We start from the raw sequence: 16,695 nt of genomic DNA on the forward strand, positions 1-16,695 counted from the left end.
ATCCCTGAGTGGGCACAGATTTTCATAAACCATATATGCTAGAAATCCCAAGGGGATGGGATTTTGTTTGAGGGGAGAGTCAATCACCTCAATATACTATCTCCTGTACGTCTGTCATGTGCCAAGCAATGCGATGGGCAGAGTAGTTGACCCAACAGTGTGAGGGGCACAGGCCATCTCACAGTGAGCTTGTAAGCACATGGGACCCCTAATTCATACAAAATGCAGAACTTAAATGCCACAAACAGATATAATCGAAGAGATATGCAGGTGAGAGGGAAAGAGAGAATGAGAAAAATAGCAAAGAAATCATAGATGGCCTTGGGCAGGGCTGTGAAGAGCATAGTGTCTTAGAGGAAGCAAGTCTTAGGGTGGGCCTGGATTCAAATCCCGCTTCTGCTTCTGTGACCTTGATCAGATGACCTACCTTTCAGCTTCTCCACAGCTTTCTCTCCACTTGTGAAGAGAGGATGTTAAAACCTACCTTGTAGGACTTTGCAGGGGCGATTGAAATAATTTATAGGCTTGACAGGAGATGGGTTCAATAAATGGCATTTTTATACTTTGTGGGCAAGAATCTTAGACCAGATCCTGGAAGCAGAGGGAACTTTGCTGGGAGGGCCCTTGGGAACTGCAGCACCTGGGAAGTATGGAAGGCTGCAGGATAGGTAGTGGGGACCATCTCTGAGGAAGGGCGTAACCTCGGGCCAGGCAGATCCCTTGGCAAAGGGCAAGTCCAGGAGAGGGCCTGGGCAGTGTCAGCAGACAACTTTGCCAGCTGCTGGAGGAGTGAGTGCGTTGGCCATGAAGGAGGATGTCGGTAGCATGCTGGTGGCCCCTGTGGCAAGGTAGACCAGCAGTTCCGGCTGAATCCAGTAGAGGGAAAGCATTCCTCTCGGTATTTTACCTCTTCCTCTGAGGTCTGAGCCAGAAAAAAATTCAGAGGATGCTTCATGGGCTGGAAACAGCAAGCTCTGCTCTGCTTCTGAGCACCTAGCTCTGGGCTGGCTCTGGCCTCACTCTGCATTCCCTCCGAGCACCTTCCTGCCCACTGGCCCTCCTGGAGAGCCAGCCCCCTTGCCCCTGGCCTCACTTTTTCCTTACTTGTGGACTTTTATTTTCTTGAGAGGATCAGGCATGGCTGAGTATCAAAGAGCCAAGTGCTACTTCTCAAGGAGAATGAAAACATCTCTAGAAAGTTCTAGAAATCACTTCATCTCAAGCACAGACCCCATTTGCAGGGCCAGAAGGGGTCAGGGTTATTAACCTCACCTTGGTCATCAAAGCAGAGAGTGGGACACTGGCCAGCAGAATTAAGGCAGTGTTGGAAGCCACCCCCCTCAGGATCTTCCAATCCCAAACTCCGCTAGTGTCCTTGCCTATAGCTTCCGCAATTCCCTTGCTCCGTCTCAATTCACAGCATTGTGCCCCATTCCTCCCTCTGTTACTGACATGGCGAAATCGGAACTCTCCTCCTGTTTACTGCTTAGGGACTTGGGCATTCTGGACTTAAGGCAAGACTGCCCATATACCGCCCTTCGGGGATCTTCATTTGCATGCCGCGGGAAGAGAAGTCCACTAGCCTAGTTAATAATTAAGCAAAGCCTCCAAATCCTTTGAGAGGCAATCCAGAGTTTCTGGCCCCTCCCAAGGCAGAGGAACTAAGAAGGACTTTTGATAAGTGAAAATGAATCCATTGTTAGCTCTGATTTTATGGGGGTCAAACCTTATGGTACCTGGGATTCACACTCACCCTGACCTAGGACATTTGGCATAGTTCCTCCTTTCCAGTGCCTCTGGATTAATATTTAGCCATTTTATGGAGGTAGAAACTGTCAATTAAGGGCAGTTCTCAAATAGCTAAGTAATATGGTCATTTACCCAAGAAGATCTAAACACTCCTGAGAACTTTCTATCATTCATTCCTGAAATTCCCTTAGGAATAATAGCTCCCAAAACAAGAAATTATCCCTTAGGACCATTTGTCATTGATTAATGCAGTCAGCGGCTGAACTTTTGGCCTCTTCAGAAAGTGCTCGAGTGTATGCGTGAATTTAGCTTCAAGGTCGCTCCTCGTGGGGTTCTTTTCATAAGGAATATCAGAAAGAACTCACCCCTGATAGGGTATTCATTGAACAAACTGTGGCAGAGATATTCAGTGGGAGACAATGCCGTCCCGAAGAGGGCATCACAGGAGGAGTATATTCCAGGGCATGAAAATGTTTATAGGGCAAGCCACGAAGTAGCTTGTACGGCGTGACCCATTCGTGTGAGTACAAGTGCGCCCGCATAGGACAGGTCTGGAGGAAGATCAGCGCATTCCAGTGTTCTCCCTTAATGGCGAGATGACTGGTGATGCTTTTTTCTTCTGTTTTGCTCATCTCTTCCTCATTTTCCTGTACTACATGTGCATTTCTTGCAGAACCGGGAAATCAAAAGTTATGAAAAGGGGTGCAGAGGACGGGGAGTTCTCATTCCTGTTGAAACGTGGGCTCTCAGCATACGGAGAAGCAGTCTGTGTCCCCAGAGCCCGAATTCTCGCCATCACTAGCCTGCCTTGCATTAGGTCCACAGCCCGCAATGTGGGAGGCCAAGCCCTTTGTGATGAATATGGGAGACGGGCTGCGGCAGAGGGCAAAGGAGGTGTTAGTCTGACCGTTTCTACCTTCTGGAATGAAATCTGCAAGTGATGTCACGCCCTCTCAGAAACCTCGCTTGCTTTGATCTCCAAACCCGGGGCTCTTCTGGACAACTCTGCGATTCTCAACAGTGGGGACATGTCTCCAAGGACATTGCCCCACAGGCAACATTGCCACATCCTCTGCCACTGTCCTGGGGGACCTGAATGCTGGGGTCAGGACAGGCACCTGCCCACGCCTCGAGTCTCCTGCTGGGTTCCCCGGCTCTCTGACATTCACAAGCCCCCAGGTGCCAAGCCCCGAGGTGGCAGGTGTCCTCTGCAAGATGCACAGATGTCCCTTGCACACAGGGCCCTGAGCGGGGCGGGCGCCGGCCCCAGCGCTGGAGGCGATGACACCGCTTGCTATCTGCAGATCTTGCTGTGGCTACGGTTGCGCGGTTTGCAATTAGACGAGAGGTCCGGGGGCTTGGGAGATCATTTCCTTCAGCAGGTTATCATTTGGGCAAAATCAGGGACTTGTCAGGCTCAGCTCACTGGCTCTGCCTGCTCTCTGTGCCCCCGCCCGCCCCTGCCTGGACAGCCCTGGTACTTTGTGCAGCAGCAACACTAGCTGCCTTCTCCCCTGGTGGACTCAGGCCTTGGTGTTGTCGGAGCAAACTGTGTTGTTCAGTGGTCCTTTCTGGGATGACGTTCCCCAGCCACCATCTTCTCCACCCCACTAATCCAGGACCCCGTGCCTCCCCTTCCTCCAGCTTGTGATCATTTATTCGTTGGATTTCGTGTCACTATTTCCCCCACTAGACTGTGGACGAGGCTGTGTTCACCCTTGTCTCCCCAGCAGCTCATCTGGAGCCTGGCACAGAGGAGGCTTCCACAACGAGATGAATGACTGAGCTCACGCCCGCGTGTGTGATCTGCACATGACGGTCACGCGTGACATTCTGACCTCAAGACGCTTCTGGTTGGGATCAGCTCCCCTGGGTGCAAGCCCACGTTCGACACATCATTAGGGAGTGACCATGGGCCAGCTGCATGACTGAGATGGTTTCCTCTCTGGTAAATGTGGATGCAAATAAATTTTTTTTTTTTAAATTATAAGATTGAACGGAAGATTAAATGAGATGGTGCCTGGAAGCACCAGGTGCGGGCACCATGTGGTGAGTTGCGTTCTGCTATTGTTAATTCCTGTTAGCTTTCTTGTCCTGATACTCTGTCCTCTGAGCCTTTTCCAGCTAGAGCTGGAGGTCACCCTGTTATAAAACCTCTTTAAAAAAAAAAAAAAAGATTTTATTTATTTATTTGACAGAGAGACAGATCACAAGTAGGCAGAGAGGCAGACAGAGAGAGAGGGGAAGCAGGTGCCCCGCCAAGCAGAGATCCTGATGCGGGCTCAAACCCAGGTCCCCAAGACCATGACCTGAGCCGAAGGCAGAGGCTTAACCCACTGAGCCAACCAGGTGCCCCCAAACCTCTTGATGTCTATGGAGCTCTTGGCCTCTTTATCTGCCTGCATGTCATGTGTCGTCCACACTCAGTGTCCTTGGGTTTGGGAGGGGACAGAGAGAATGAAATAGGCGCCCGTTCACTGGATGCCACCTGGAACTTAGTCTGATTCTGGGGAGGAGCCTTGTGGGGGGTCGTCCGTGCAGGAGCAACCTTTCAGGAAGGGGGCACTGAGTATCACACAAGACGTGCCAGTGGGCTGCCCACTCCTTCCTCCTGGACCGGGCCCCACGGAGGGCTGACTGCTGCGGGTCAAGAAGGGATCCAGATGGGTCTGTTTCCACCTGGATATTACTGTGAGGATGGCGACCCTGGAAAGGCAAGCAGTCTTCAGAGAAATTGGGTTCTGTTATAGGGACACAAGGACCCAGGGATGGACTTCTCTAGGTCAGAACATCAGGAACATTTAAGAGTCTGTTTCCAGCTCCTGAATTCCAGTGGGGAGGCTCAGAGAGGTAACGCACCCTGCCATGGTCACAGAGCTGCTCAGTGGCCGAGGCAGGACTTCTGAGGGGTTCTGCCGTTCCGAAGCTTTCCCTGAAGCCACACTGCTTCTGCGATCAGTATGTCCATTCCGAGTTTATCTGGACACCAGTTTTAATGACTTACCATCCTATGGTGGGAGCACTCGTGCATGCAATGTTTGATTGTCAAGTTTAGTTAATTAATTTATTTAGATTTTATTTATTTATTTGACAAAGAAAGAGAAGGCCCAAGTAGGTGAGCAGCAGACAGAGGCAGAAGCAGAGGGAGAAGCAGGTTCCCCACTGAGCAGGGAGCCTGATGTGGGGTTCCATCCCAGGGTGGCCTGAGCCGAAGACAGATGCTTAACTGACGAAGCCACCCAGGAACCCCTGATCGCCAAGTTTTAAATGCCAGGTCCTGGCTGAAGCCCAAGAATACAAAGACGAACAATACCAGCTCCTGGTCTTGGTTTCACAGAAGCAGCCCTGTGTTTAAGCAAAACTGTATCTCACTTAGATGTTCGCATGGTCCGATGTGGTAAGTGTTTATCTCAACTGTATTCATTTCCCCCCTACCCCGAGCAAGTATTTACTGAGCACATACTTTGTGCTACCCAATCTGCTAGGAGGTTAAAGATAGAACCCCGGACAAGAAATAAAGACTGAACGCTGCCTTCAATGGGACTTAGAGAGAAGAGACATTAAACAAGCATTCAGATCAGTGGGTTAATCATCACAGAAAAGGGGGACTCTATCCTCCCATTTGCTTCCACCTCTGAGGGATCAGAGGAGGCTTCCCTTCAGAGCAGACTCTGAACTAAAGTCTGGAGATTGAGTCTAATGTAACTGCACAGAGAGGGGAGGGAAGATCATTCTAGGACAGGAGAACTGCAGCACAGCCAGGGAGGCAGGAGAGGAGAGGCAGGACAGTCAGACGAGGAAGTTTTGCCTCTACCCCCAGAAAAGTGGGCATCCATCACAAGATTTCAAGCCAGGCAATGACACAATTAGATTTCTATTTCCAAAAGATTGCTCCTACTGTGGAGTGGGCTCCAAATTGGCGGAAGGCAGGAGAGGAGTGGGTGGACCAATTGGAGACCATTGCCAAAGTCCTGATGAGCAGAGATGGTAGCCCAGAGTGAGGTGAGGGCAGGACATGGGTGCGAGAGGACAGTGGACATTGTAGAAGTGTTGTGGGGAGCTGGCAAAGGAACTAGAATGCAAGAGACAGAGGTAGGCGTTGATGCGTATTACACCATGAAGACGAGGCAAGAGGGGGCCAAGGAGGAAATGACAGGGGCACTGGCTGTGGCAGAGAGGAGAGATGATGACCGAGTGATGCCTGTTGGTTCGAGTGACCCGAGGCCACGGGGCCCTTGCTGAGAACTGTTTCAGATGACAAAGCCAGGGCTCAACACGGAAGGGCGACTCAAGAAAGGGCTGAACCAAGTCTTGAACCCTGGTCTTCTGACTCCAAATCCAGTGCCCTTTCTAACATCTGAGGTGAGCATTTAGCCAGGGACCACTCTGTAGTCTACCAGGAGCTGTACGGTCAACCCTAGCTTGCCCACACTAATGCGTACCCCCAAATCTCAGTGACTCATAACAACAGCAGGGCTCTCCGCTCGCATTACCTGTAGATGGAGGGGCTGGGGGTTCTGACCCCGTGTCTGCTCGTGCAGAACCCAGGAGGAAGGGGCGGCCCTGGGTGGGACCTGCCTGTTCTGGTGGCCAGGGGATGGGCGTGGTGTGCCGCCATCAGGCATGGGAAGGCACAGAACGAGGTGAGCGTGGCTGCGTGCCTTCTCAGGCCACGTGCAGAAGCCCCGAGCTGCACGGCTGAGTGGCTCCTCCCACTCGACCCATGACTTTTAGGTAAATGAGCATGATTAGCTTGTGTGTCATCACACGAAAACACTGTTTCGTTTTTAGGTGGATCGGTAGTTTGGGGACCACTCTGCTGTCCATGGGCCACAAGCATTGAGTAACACGTGTTCCTTGTACTGCACTTGCTGGTGCTTGACGGTTGTTTGTGATTTCATATGGGTTTTCCTTTTCGTTCTGAAATGCAAACCTGCTATTAACTTGGAGTTGGGTTGACTCCTGCTGTGTTTGGGCTGAGAGCATGCTTGAATTCGCACGGGGCATCCGGCTGCCTGGCAGCTTGGGGTCTCTTCCCACCACGTGACTGCTTTCCAAGTCAAGCTTTGCGAAGCCCTGGAGGGTCAGGCCAAGGCCCGTTGCTGCAGGAAAGACAGGGATGTGGGAGCTTTTAGAGACTGTCCTCACGTCTCCATAGAAGGGGGCTTCTGACACCCTCTGCCGTGGCAGCTCAGGGTGGAAGACAGGACAGGGGTCAGCATCTCTTGGAGCAGCAGGGGCCAGTGGTATTAGTGATACCCTGGCAGCCATGAGCCGTTCCCAGAGACCCCCACACTGAAGCGTCTGGGTGGGTGCTAGCTTTTTCCGCTTCCTGTTCTTTCGGTCTCTTTTGTCTGCGTGGGCATGCGGGGCTCTAGGGTCTGCTGAAGAGGCCTCTCCTCCCCAGCTTCTGCCCCACAATCTGCTTGAAGAGGTCAGGCTTACCAGTCCCTCATATCTAGAATGTGGGACAGGAGGTGGGGGGCCCTGCTGCGTTCTCCAGTCCAGCTCAGGGAGCACCTGGGGAGCTGTGGGGTGGGCTCTTGGATGCCACTTGATCACTGGGGTCTGTATCTTCTACCAGTCAGAGGAGGGGGCAATGAATTTGTACCCCAAACCTCCAACAGACTGCAGCAGGAGACAGCGACACTCTTCCTGTTTCTCTTTTGTGCTTCTGTTTGAAGGACTCTCTCTGTGAGAAGTTTACTTTGAAAGCCGCAGCACACTGGGCATTTGAGGTACGAGTATATCAACTCTTGGAGTGGAGAGCTCTATGGGACAGATGGAGGACTTTCTGGCCTTTTGAAACCTAAATAACCGGTGTTCTTCCAGGCTCTTAGCTTGGGAAGAAATAAGCCATCCTTCTAGAACCTCAGAAAGATTTATTTCAACATCTGTGGACGTATTTTAATTTCTTCCTTCAGTAGGTTCAGCTTGGCCAACTGGAACAGTGTTTAGAGTATTTTAATCATGTTAATAGGAAAGGCCGCCTGCCAGGAGACCAGGAGGGATGCCTCTCTTCTTCGTGCCGCACAAAAGGAGCTCCCTCGGTCTCCCCTCTGCTTGTGTGTTGCGTGAGCCACAGGAATTCATTGACTTAGTCCTGCAAGCAAATAGACAGGCGGGTATAACTGTCTCAATTTACACCTGAAGACATCTAGGCCCCAGGAGCTTGGCAAGCTACGTGGCTCAGTGGCGCTGGGGGAAGGAAGCACACACATCTTAGAAGGTATGACCTGCCCTCAAAGAACCGACCATACGGTCAAGAGATCCTCAACTAGCAATCAGTTGGTATAGCTTATTCATTTTATAATGAGGAAAGGTGAGGCCCAGGGAAGGGGAGGGGTTACCTGAGGTAGAGTGCAGCAGTAGGTATCCACCAGCAGAAGGTTCCAGCATCCTTTCTAGTGTGGCCATGCAAAGAATTCTGGCCAAGAAGACCTAAGATTTCCAGAAGTACAACAAGGGAGAGGGCGTGCCTGGTTTGCTTTCTCCACCCTCCGGCCTCCTGCTACCTGTGTGTAGAGTTTCAGAAGCCATCTGGGGCCAAAAGGACTGGGCTGTACCCTGGGAGTCCAGGAGGGGAGAGCCAGCAGGACCCTGGGCTCCTGCTGACTTTACTGAGCTACCCTTGACTGGGGCCCTGGACTCTCACTCTGGATTGACTTCATATGAGACAAACAAACTCATTCTGGGCTTTTCGGTTCCATGCGGTTAAACCTGAAGAGTTAACAGGGGACCTTGAATTCTTGAAGGAACCTTGACTATTTGGTGAGGTCTTGGGGAGCAAACCACCATTCTCACGCCAATGACCTTGCTTCCCTGTCCAACGTCCCTTTCGTCCTTATGCTATTTTTTTAATCACTGTTTTTCTCTAAACATCGCTGAAGCTTTCTCCTGCAAATGAAAATGCCAAATGAAAAGGCCTATGAACAAAATTTAAGATGCTCAAGCAAGTAGCTTTGATCTAGAGCCCATCCTGTGTCTCCCGTTCAGTTTGGGTTGGGTGAGCAGCCGGCTGGGCCTCACGTAACCTTCTGCAGCTCAGCTTCCGTTCCTGCTGTTCCGCCGTGGCCTGCTTCCCCTCGCCTTCCCCAGACATCACCTGAGGAAAGGACTCTCTTTCTTTAGGAATTATGCGGAAATAATTCTTGGGCAGTCGATTCAGGGAAATCACAGTGTGAAATCTAGAATCACTCTATGCCCACATGCATCCCACAGGGATTAAAAAGAGTTAAAATGACTTGTTCCAGCTACATCATGAAAAGCAACAAGAGTTACAGAAAAACATCTATCAAAAATTTTAAGTAGCAATGAAACATTAATTGAAATGAATGAAGGATTAAAAGAGAAAAGATAAAGTTAATAACACAAAGTAAAATTTCTGTACGGCAAACCCCAATAAAACAGAACAAACCCCCTCCAAACAAACCCCAAACCCAAACTATGTAAGCAAACTGTTTGCAAAGTAGGACATGAGGCAGATAGATTTAATATATTGTAAATTCATTCAGATTGGTAAAGAATCACCATAATATTGACGAACAATTGGCTTTTTTTGAAAAAAAAAAAAAAAAAAAAGATATATCCACACCCCCAATTACAGATGAACAGATGAATAGTATACATCGAAAAAGATATTTAAATTTACTTTAAAAATCAAATAAATATTATAACATCAGAGAAATAAATTTTAACATGTCAAGTTGCATTTTGGAATGAGAATTCTGAACTTAGCAAGGGCACCGAGACATGAAAACTCTTATCCTGGTACAAATTGGCCCAACTTTTTCATTGGAGACACAATTGAGCAACATATCAAGCGTTCACATCCATTAAATGAGTAGGGCTGCCTCTGGGAATGTATCCCAAGAACGTAACATGAACACAAAAGGAAAGCTCTGTGATCAGAGATGCGTACCGCAGTGTTATTTGTCAGAGAAAAAGGCAACTGCAAAGACATCCAATTGCTGATAACTGCCTTAAAATTTTTTATAGAACAAGGTAAAGCATAATGGCCAGTAAAAAAATGAACAATTATTGCACATCCAGACCAAACACCATTGTACAATAGTCCCCCCTTATCCGCGGTTTCTTGTGCACTAGTTCCTCGTTATCTGCAGTTTCCCTGTCCATGATTTCAGTCACCCGTGGCCAACCTCACGGTCGGAAGGTCAGTAGTAGCCCTCCCTGCACCCCGTTACCGTGCCCGCATCATGCACGTCCCTTCGTCTCATCACGGAGGCCTTTTGTCCTCCCCCACGGCTACACAAAGTAGGGTGAGTGCAGGACAGGAAGTTATTCTGAGATAGAGACCACGTTCATAGAACTTCTATCACAGTTTATGTTAAAATTATTCTATTCTGTCATTAGTCATTGCTGTTTATCTCTTCCTGCGCCTACTTGCGAATTAAACTTTATCAGAGATGTGTATACACCTAGGAAGAAACATAGAGTTTGATAATATTCACGGTTTCAAGCATCTCCTGAGGGGCGCGAAGTTATCCCCCAGACATAAGGGCGGCTCCTGTACCATTCTTTCTTGCAAATCCTTTGCAGAGTTTTTCTTAGTCTTTATTGAAGAAAAATTGACATACCCAAAGCACACGCATTTAATATGTACAACTTGAAAAGCTGTGATATGTGTGTGTCTGTGAAACCTGTACCACAATCAAGATATCCAGTGGATTGCCCAGCCCCAAGAACTTACCTTGGGCTCTCTTCCAATATCTTCCCCCCCCCTTCCGAACCCTCCTCATCGACCTGCTTTCTGTCACTGTAGATTCATTTTCATTTTCCAGAATTTAATTTGGAAACATACAGTATGAATTCCTATTTGTCTGGTCTCTGACTTATTTGTCTAGTGTCGTTATTTTGGCAACCAGCCATGTCGTGTCATATTAATCCTATTAAGTGCTTAGTAGTTTTCCTTTCTCTAGCTGAATCCCCATTTGCGCGTCCGTCCTGTATACAAGCACATTTGGGTAGTTTCCAGTTTTGAAAGCAGCTACCAATAAAGTCACTATTAATAGTCACGTCTAAATAGTCTCTTGCTGTTCCTCTTTTCCAAACTTAATTCATTTATTTTTTGCCCATTAGTTTGTTCAGTCTCGTGGTGAAGGGAGACTCACCTGTGTTTTCTTCCGTCTTCACTCCGGACCAGTTTCAGCCCTGGCTCTGTTACTAACATGGTGTGTGATCCTTGGGCAAGTTTATGTGTGCGTCTAGGCCTTTCTTGTCCTATGAAAGCTTCAGCCCTGGACCAGAGCTTCTCAACGTCCAGAGCATCACAGTCCCCCACAGGAGACTTCCCCGGTTCTGCCCTTGGACTTTCTGATTCAGCTGTCTGGGATGGGCTTGAGATATTGCACTTTGACACGTCTCCTGGGGACAAACATTCATGCTGCCCGTGCAGAGAGCGCTCTTTGCAAACCCCGGACCTAGGCCTTTGAGATAACCACGAGCTGTGTAATAATAAACTTAAGACACAGAGAACGCTTGTTTTTAATATGTGCTTTTGATAAGGGGAGCGTGAAAGGATGCATTTTGCAAGTTGGCTTTATGCAAAATTCAAACATTTCTAAAACAAAGAAGGGAGAAACATTACCTCTGAAAAATTCTCAGGATTTACATATATAGGCAAATCCACCTAAGAATAACTCATCGTATTCAAATGGTGATGTTTACATATTTTTAAGAGCTCCGTTAGAGACAGATGGCTCTTTCAAATCTAATCAAACTGAAGGTAATCACTTCTCTGCTTGTTCTAAATGACCCCCTCATCAACGCTAGTTACATGGCAAGAAGTACTCAGTCTTGACATTGGATTATTCTTCACGATTTATGTGGTTTGTCCTGAAATGTAACTCTTTGCAATTGGCTTTTACTGGGCAGGGACACGATCATCTTTTAAACCAGATAATTTTTATTTATTTTTTTTTAACCTGTGTGACACAGCATGCCCGATAAAGAAACCATTTCTTTCATGCCTTTAATCTCCTCCGAGGGCAAAAGTAGTATTTGCTGAAATAAAAGTACACCCCAGCAGAAACGCGATGCTAATCCTCTTAGTTTTAATGGTTTGGAAATGGTTGGAGTAAGAAGGTAAACATTGTAGTTGATTAATAGGAAGGAAGTCAATTGTCCATGTAGCCACTGCTCTGTGCCATACTGTACAATGGCGCTTTCTTTTTATAAAACCCCCAAACAGGGTCCTTCTCCATTTTAACGTTCTTACTTGAAAAGTGATCTACTAGCGCCGTGCGGTTCTAAGTGTTTGATTCCATTACCCCAAAAAGCAAGCAGTGCACATTTCAAATCGACGTCAAACAAGTCCCACTGATAACTGGTGTCATATCAATGGCTTATCAGGTCTTTTTTATTGAAAATAGTCGGATATAATGAGTTGCTTCACATTTAAAAGTCTTAAGTCTCTGAAAGCTCCAGGCCTAGATGGTTTTGATACTGGCTTATTAAACTTGCACCGGGAGAGAAGGCAGAACTGGGGGCGGGTGGGAACAGGCGGGAGAAAGAAAACCGGAGAGGGACAGAGGCGGGAGCTTTCCTTAGCCTATGGTTTAACCCCGCGCTGGCCACTGAGAAAAGATTGTGTTTGCCGATCGCTGTTTCTGGGAGTCTGTCCAGGTTGTAGCCTCGCAGGAGCTCACCTGCCATTTTTGCAGGATTGCATAGTTTTCTTTGCATAGTGATGAGTCCAGGGTTCGGGACCGTGTAGTCATGTCCTAGCCACTAAAACTGAGCGTTGGACAAAGAAGACGTTTGACCCACTTTACAACTCAAGTAGTGGGAAGAGAGCCCTCAGGACCGAGGAGGGAGAGACCTTCAGGAAGGCTGAGACTCTACCAAGTACCACATGTGAGAGATGCCCTTTTCCTCTGTGTAACCCCTCCCATGTTCACGCTGGGTCGGTGTTGACACCTGTTCCCAGCTGAGGAGAGTGAGGTCCCGAAGACGGGAGGGAATGTCTTATGGATTGACCAGATGCGTGAGTCTCAAAGTGTGGTTCCCCGATCAGCCCAGCAGCACCCCCTGGGGACCTGGACCCCACCCAGACCTGCTCATTCAGGAACCCTGGTGGTGGGTCCTGGTGGTCTGCGTCGTGAACCCTCCTGGAGGTGTTGATGTGTGGTCAGTGCGGGTGCCCATGTGTGCCCAACTTTGCAGGTGCCCTGATGCCTAGGGCCCAAAGTGCTGAAACCTCCTTACGATCGCAGCAAGTAGGAAGCAGCACGTTTAATTGGGAGGGATGGGGGTGGGTGTGCACCCTCCAGAGCTTTGCCCCTTCACATGGTGGGTTTGGCAGGTAACCAGGAAACTGAAAACAACAAGATAGGATTTTTTATTTTTTATAAACAGGTATTTTTATCCCCAGGGGTACAGGTCCGTGAATCACCAGGTTTACACACCCCACAGCACTCACCAAAGCACATACCCCCCCAATGTCCATAACCCCACTCCCCTTCTCCCAACCCCCCTCCCCCCAGCAACCCTCAGTTTGTTTCGTGAGATTAAGAGTCACTTATGGTTTGTCTCCCTCCCAATCCCAACAAGATAGGATTTTAACGTCCATCTGTCATATGATGGGCACTCGAGGGTCCCATCCTGCCCGTCACGTTCGAGTTGAGAGGTATGTGCTGCTTTATGGGAGCAGAGGAGGGAACTGAAGGCTTGATGTGATTCCCTCTCTCCCTGCCCACATCATCAGTGCCTTGCTCATGGAGATGCTTCTCATGCGGGTCCCAGAGGAGCCACTTGCTTTAAGGATGATTCCGAGAGCCGTGGGTCTAAGGGCGCCCGGAAATAACTGTATCATCTAGCAAATTCCTAAGTATGATTTCTACAATATCTGCCATTGCCTGGAGCAAAGTGTGGGTTGTGATAGTGAATCAAGGTCCCACCAGGCACACAGAGGAACTCATTTCTGTTTATTTCCTTTCTTAAAAAAAGATTATTTGTTTGAGAGAGAGAGAGAGAGGGAGAGAGAGAGAGAGAAAAGGGAGAAGCCAACTTCCTGCTGAGCAGGGACCCTGACTTGGGGCTCGATCCCAGGACCCTGAGATCATGACGTGAGCTGAAGGCAGACACTTAACCGACTGAGCCACCCAGGCGCCCCTCTGTTTATTTCCTTTGCTGCCGTTCCACCACCCCCCCCCCCCCAGCAGCCCACCCTCCAGCTCTCTATCTCACTGGCTCCCTCGCAGGCCAGTTGAGTGCTGAGCGAGCACCTTGCGGGAACCTGGACGTCAGCACCACACCCACACCCAAATAGAAGCTTGTGTTTCTGATGGAGTTCACACCGCCAAAGACAGAGCAAGGACAAGTGGGCAAAAGTGTAGACTCCGGGTGCCCATCCTGCCCATCCCAGCGCTGTGACCTTGGCAGGTTATGGCTTCTTCCTTGTCCCAGAATCACCGCGATGGCCTTGCCTCTCCTTGCCCACCCAGTGCAGATGTGAGGGTCAGGTGAACTGTGTGCGGGTGGGTCTCTGAGGCTCCATAAGGACAGTAGGTGTTCCTTGGAGCAGCCTGAAGAACCCCTAAGAGAGCCCACGAGAAGGGCCTCGAGCCACCAGTTGGAGAGTAGGCTTCAGGTCAAGGTTGCAGTGAGAAGACCAGAAATGCAGGCATAGCCCTGAGCAGGGTGAGCGACTTGACCTGGTCTGCCTGGGACTTTCTTGGTTTTGATACTGAAAGTCCCAGGCAAAGTGGGATTGTTGGTCACCCGAGCTCAAAGCTCCCTCCTTCCTTTACTTGTCATGTAACCTGGCCTCTCAGAGACATGGTTCCATCTCCCGAAAACGCAGCGGTAATAATCATACTAACACCAACTGAATAGCAGGCACTCGACACGCTCTGCTTATTCCTGCCCGGGAACCTCACGTGTCTGCCGTCCCCTGCTTCCTGCAGTGCCCCAGATCCCGACTTGCTTTGTCAGGGCATCAGCCTGCTTTATGGCAATGATGGGCTTCGCACCTGTGACCCCAAGTCATGGAGGAGCTCCTTGAGAGCAGGGACCAAATCTTGTTGGACTTTGTTCCTCGGTGCCTAGCTCGGCACCTGCTGCCCGGAAAGTGCTCAATAAACGTTAGTTAAAATGTCCGTTCCTGACCTCTCACACCACGAGGACAGCCGGCGTAAAGCTATAACCTGGAAAATTCTGGGTTTCAAAGAGTCAGCGGCAACAGCTGCATTTCCTCAGTGATACTGAGTGTCCAGCAATCTGTTCAGCCCTTTACTTGGTTGGATTCACTTAACCCCTCCCCACCCTTGAGGAGATAAGCAAAGATTTAGGATCACCTTTATTTTATGTCCCAGAAGCCCTGGACTTAGGTGAAGCGACTCACCCAAGGGCGCACAGCTGGCAAGTACAGGAGTCGGGATTCAAACCCAGGTGGGTTGTCTTTGCCAAACAACCTAGAACGACCCATGGCTCTGGGCAGAGTGGCCCGAAGCACTTTGTAGGGCGCTTACAGATGCCTGGAAAAGCCCCCTGGTGTCCATGCTGCCCCCCCCCCCCCAGCTCTTTTCTAGTAAAACCCCTCTAACGAGGGCTGCCACCCTCCCCAGCTGTGCCGCTGTGGCCCTGTGGCCCTGAGTCCTCAGTCAGCCCTCCTAAAGGACAGCCTGGCAGGTCGCCCCGACTCGAGAGCACCAGAGACCATTTTCACCACCTAATCAATAACCCTGTTATTGACTTGGTGTTCCCGGAGGACAGGTTTATAACTTTATTGAGCACTATATGCGGGGGCAATTATAAGGATAATGGGAAATCATCGACAAGAGGAGGCTTCTGCATTGCAAATTAACATCTGCTCCAGGTAAGAGAAGAGCCGTGTTTTAGTTTTGGAATTGGGAAAAATGGAAATGCCTGTAAGACAGAGTGTGTGATCCATGGTGGGTACCCAGAAGGGCACCACAGTCTGGGTCTTCTGCTCTGGCCTTGTCCTGAGTTCCCTGTGAGCGTGACAGTCCCCACGTGATGAGCTCGTTGGGAGTGTCCAACCCCTTGTCCACAAACACCTGCTGTCATCCTGATTTCCTGGGTCCTGAAACAACTGCACCCAAAGTCCTCCTGTCTCCATAGTGGGCAAGCCTGCAAAGACCTTGGCCTCGTCCCCTGGAGGGCAGGTGTGGCTCAAGCTGCCACCCAGTGCTCCTCGCACAGCTGGGACGTACTGGGAAGGGGGACTGGACCCAGACTAGGGGACCGTGATCCAGTCTTGGTTCCACTGGCTGTGTGGCTCCAGGCAGGCCGTTTCAGCTCCTTGAGCCTCACTGTGTCCATCTGTAGAGTGGGGTTATGACACTGTCTGCCCTGGAGGGTCCTAATGAGGTTAGAGGAGCTCATACCTTTGCAACTCACAGCCTTATATTACAGACTCTGTGTCTAGCCCCCGGCCTCCGGCACGCTCGGCATGATCGTCAGCATCTAGAACAAGAGAACAGGATGACAGATAAAACCCTTGCCTTTGTTAGGTCATTCCAGCTGCAGAAGAGTTGATCCGGGGGCTAGCACAGAAACAAGACTTACGAAATACCCCCCAGGGGCATCTGGGTGGCTCTGTCGGTTAAGCGTCTGACTGTTGATTTCGGCTTAGGTCACGATCTCAGGGTCGTGAGATCGAGCCCTGCTTGGGGCTCTACACTGTATGTGGGGCCCTGAGGCAGATTCTCTCCCTTGCCCTCTCCCTTTCTCCATCCCCCATGCCCTGCTCACTCTCTTAAAAAGAAAGAAAAAAAAACAGACCCCCCCAAAGAGCAGGTCTACAAAGCACACTGAGCTCTTCCCAGGGCAGACAGGCCCGGCTGGGTTTCTCCTGCGTCTGTTTGTCTGGCACCGGTGTTGTCTAGCATCCTGAGGCACTTCCTCTGTGCCTGGTGCCGTGCCCAGGGCTGTGGGCTCATTCCGTCCGTGGGTCCTCCTGCC

The sequence above is a fragment of the Mustela nivalis genome (assembly GCF_964662115.1).
Source record: "Mustela nivalis genome assembly, chromosome: 2".
Taxonomy (NCBI): Eukaryota; Metazoa; Chordata; class Mammalia; order Carnivora; family Mustelidae; genus Mustela; species Mustela nivalis.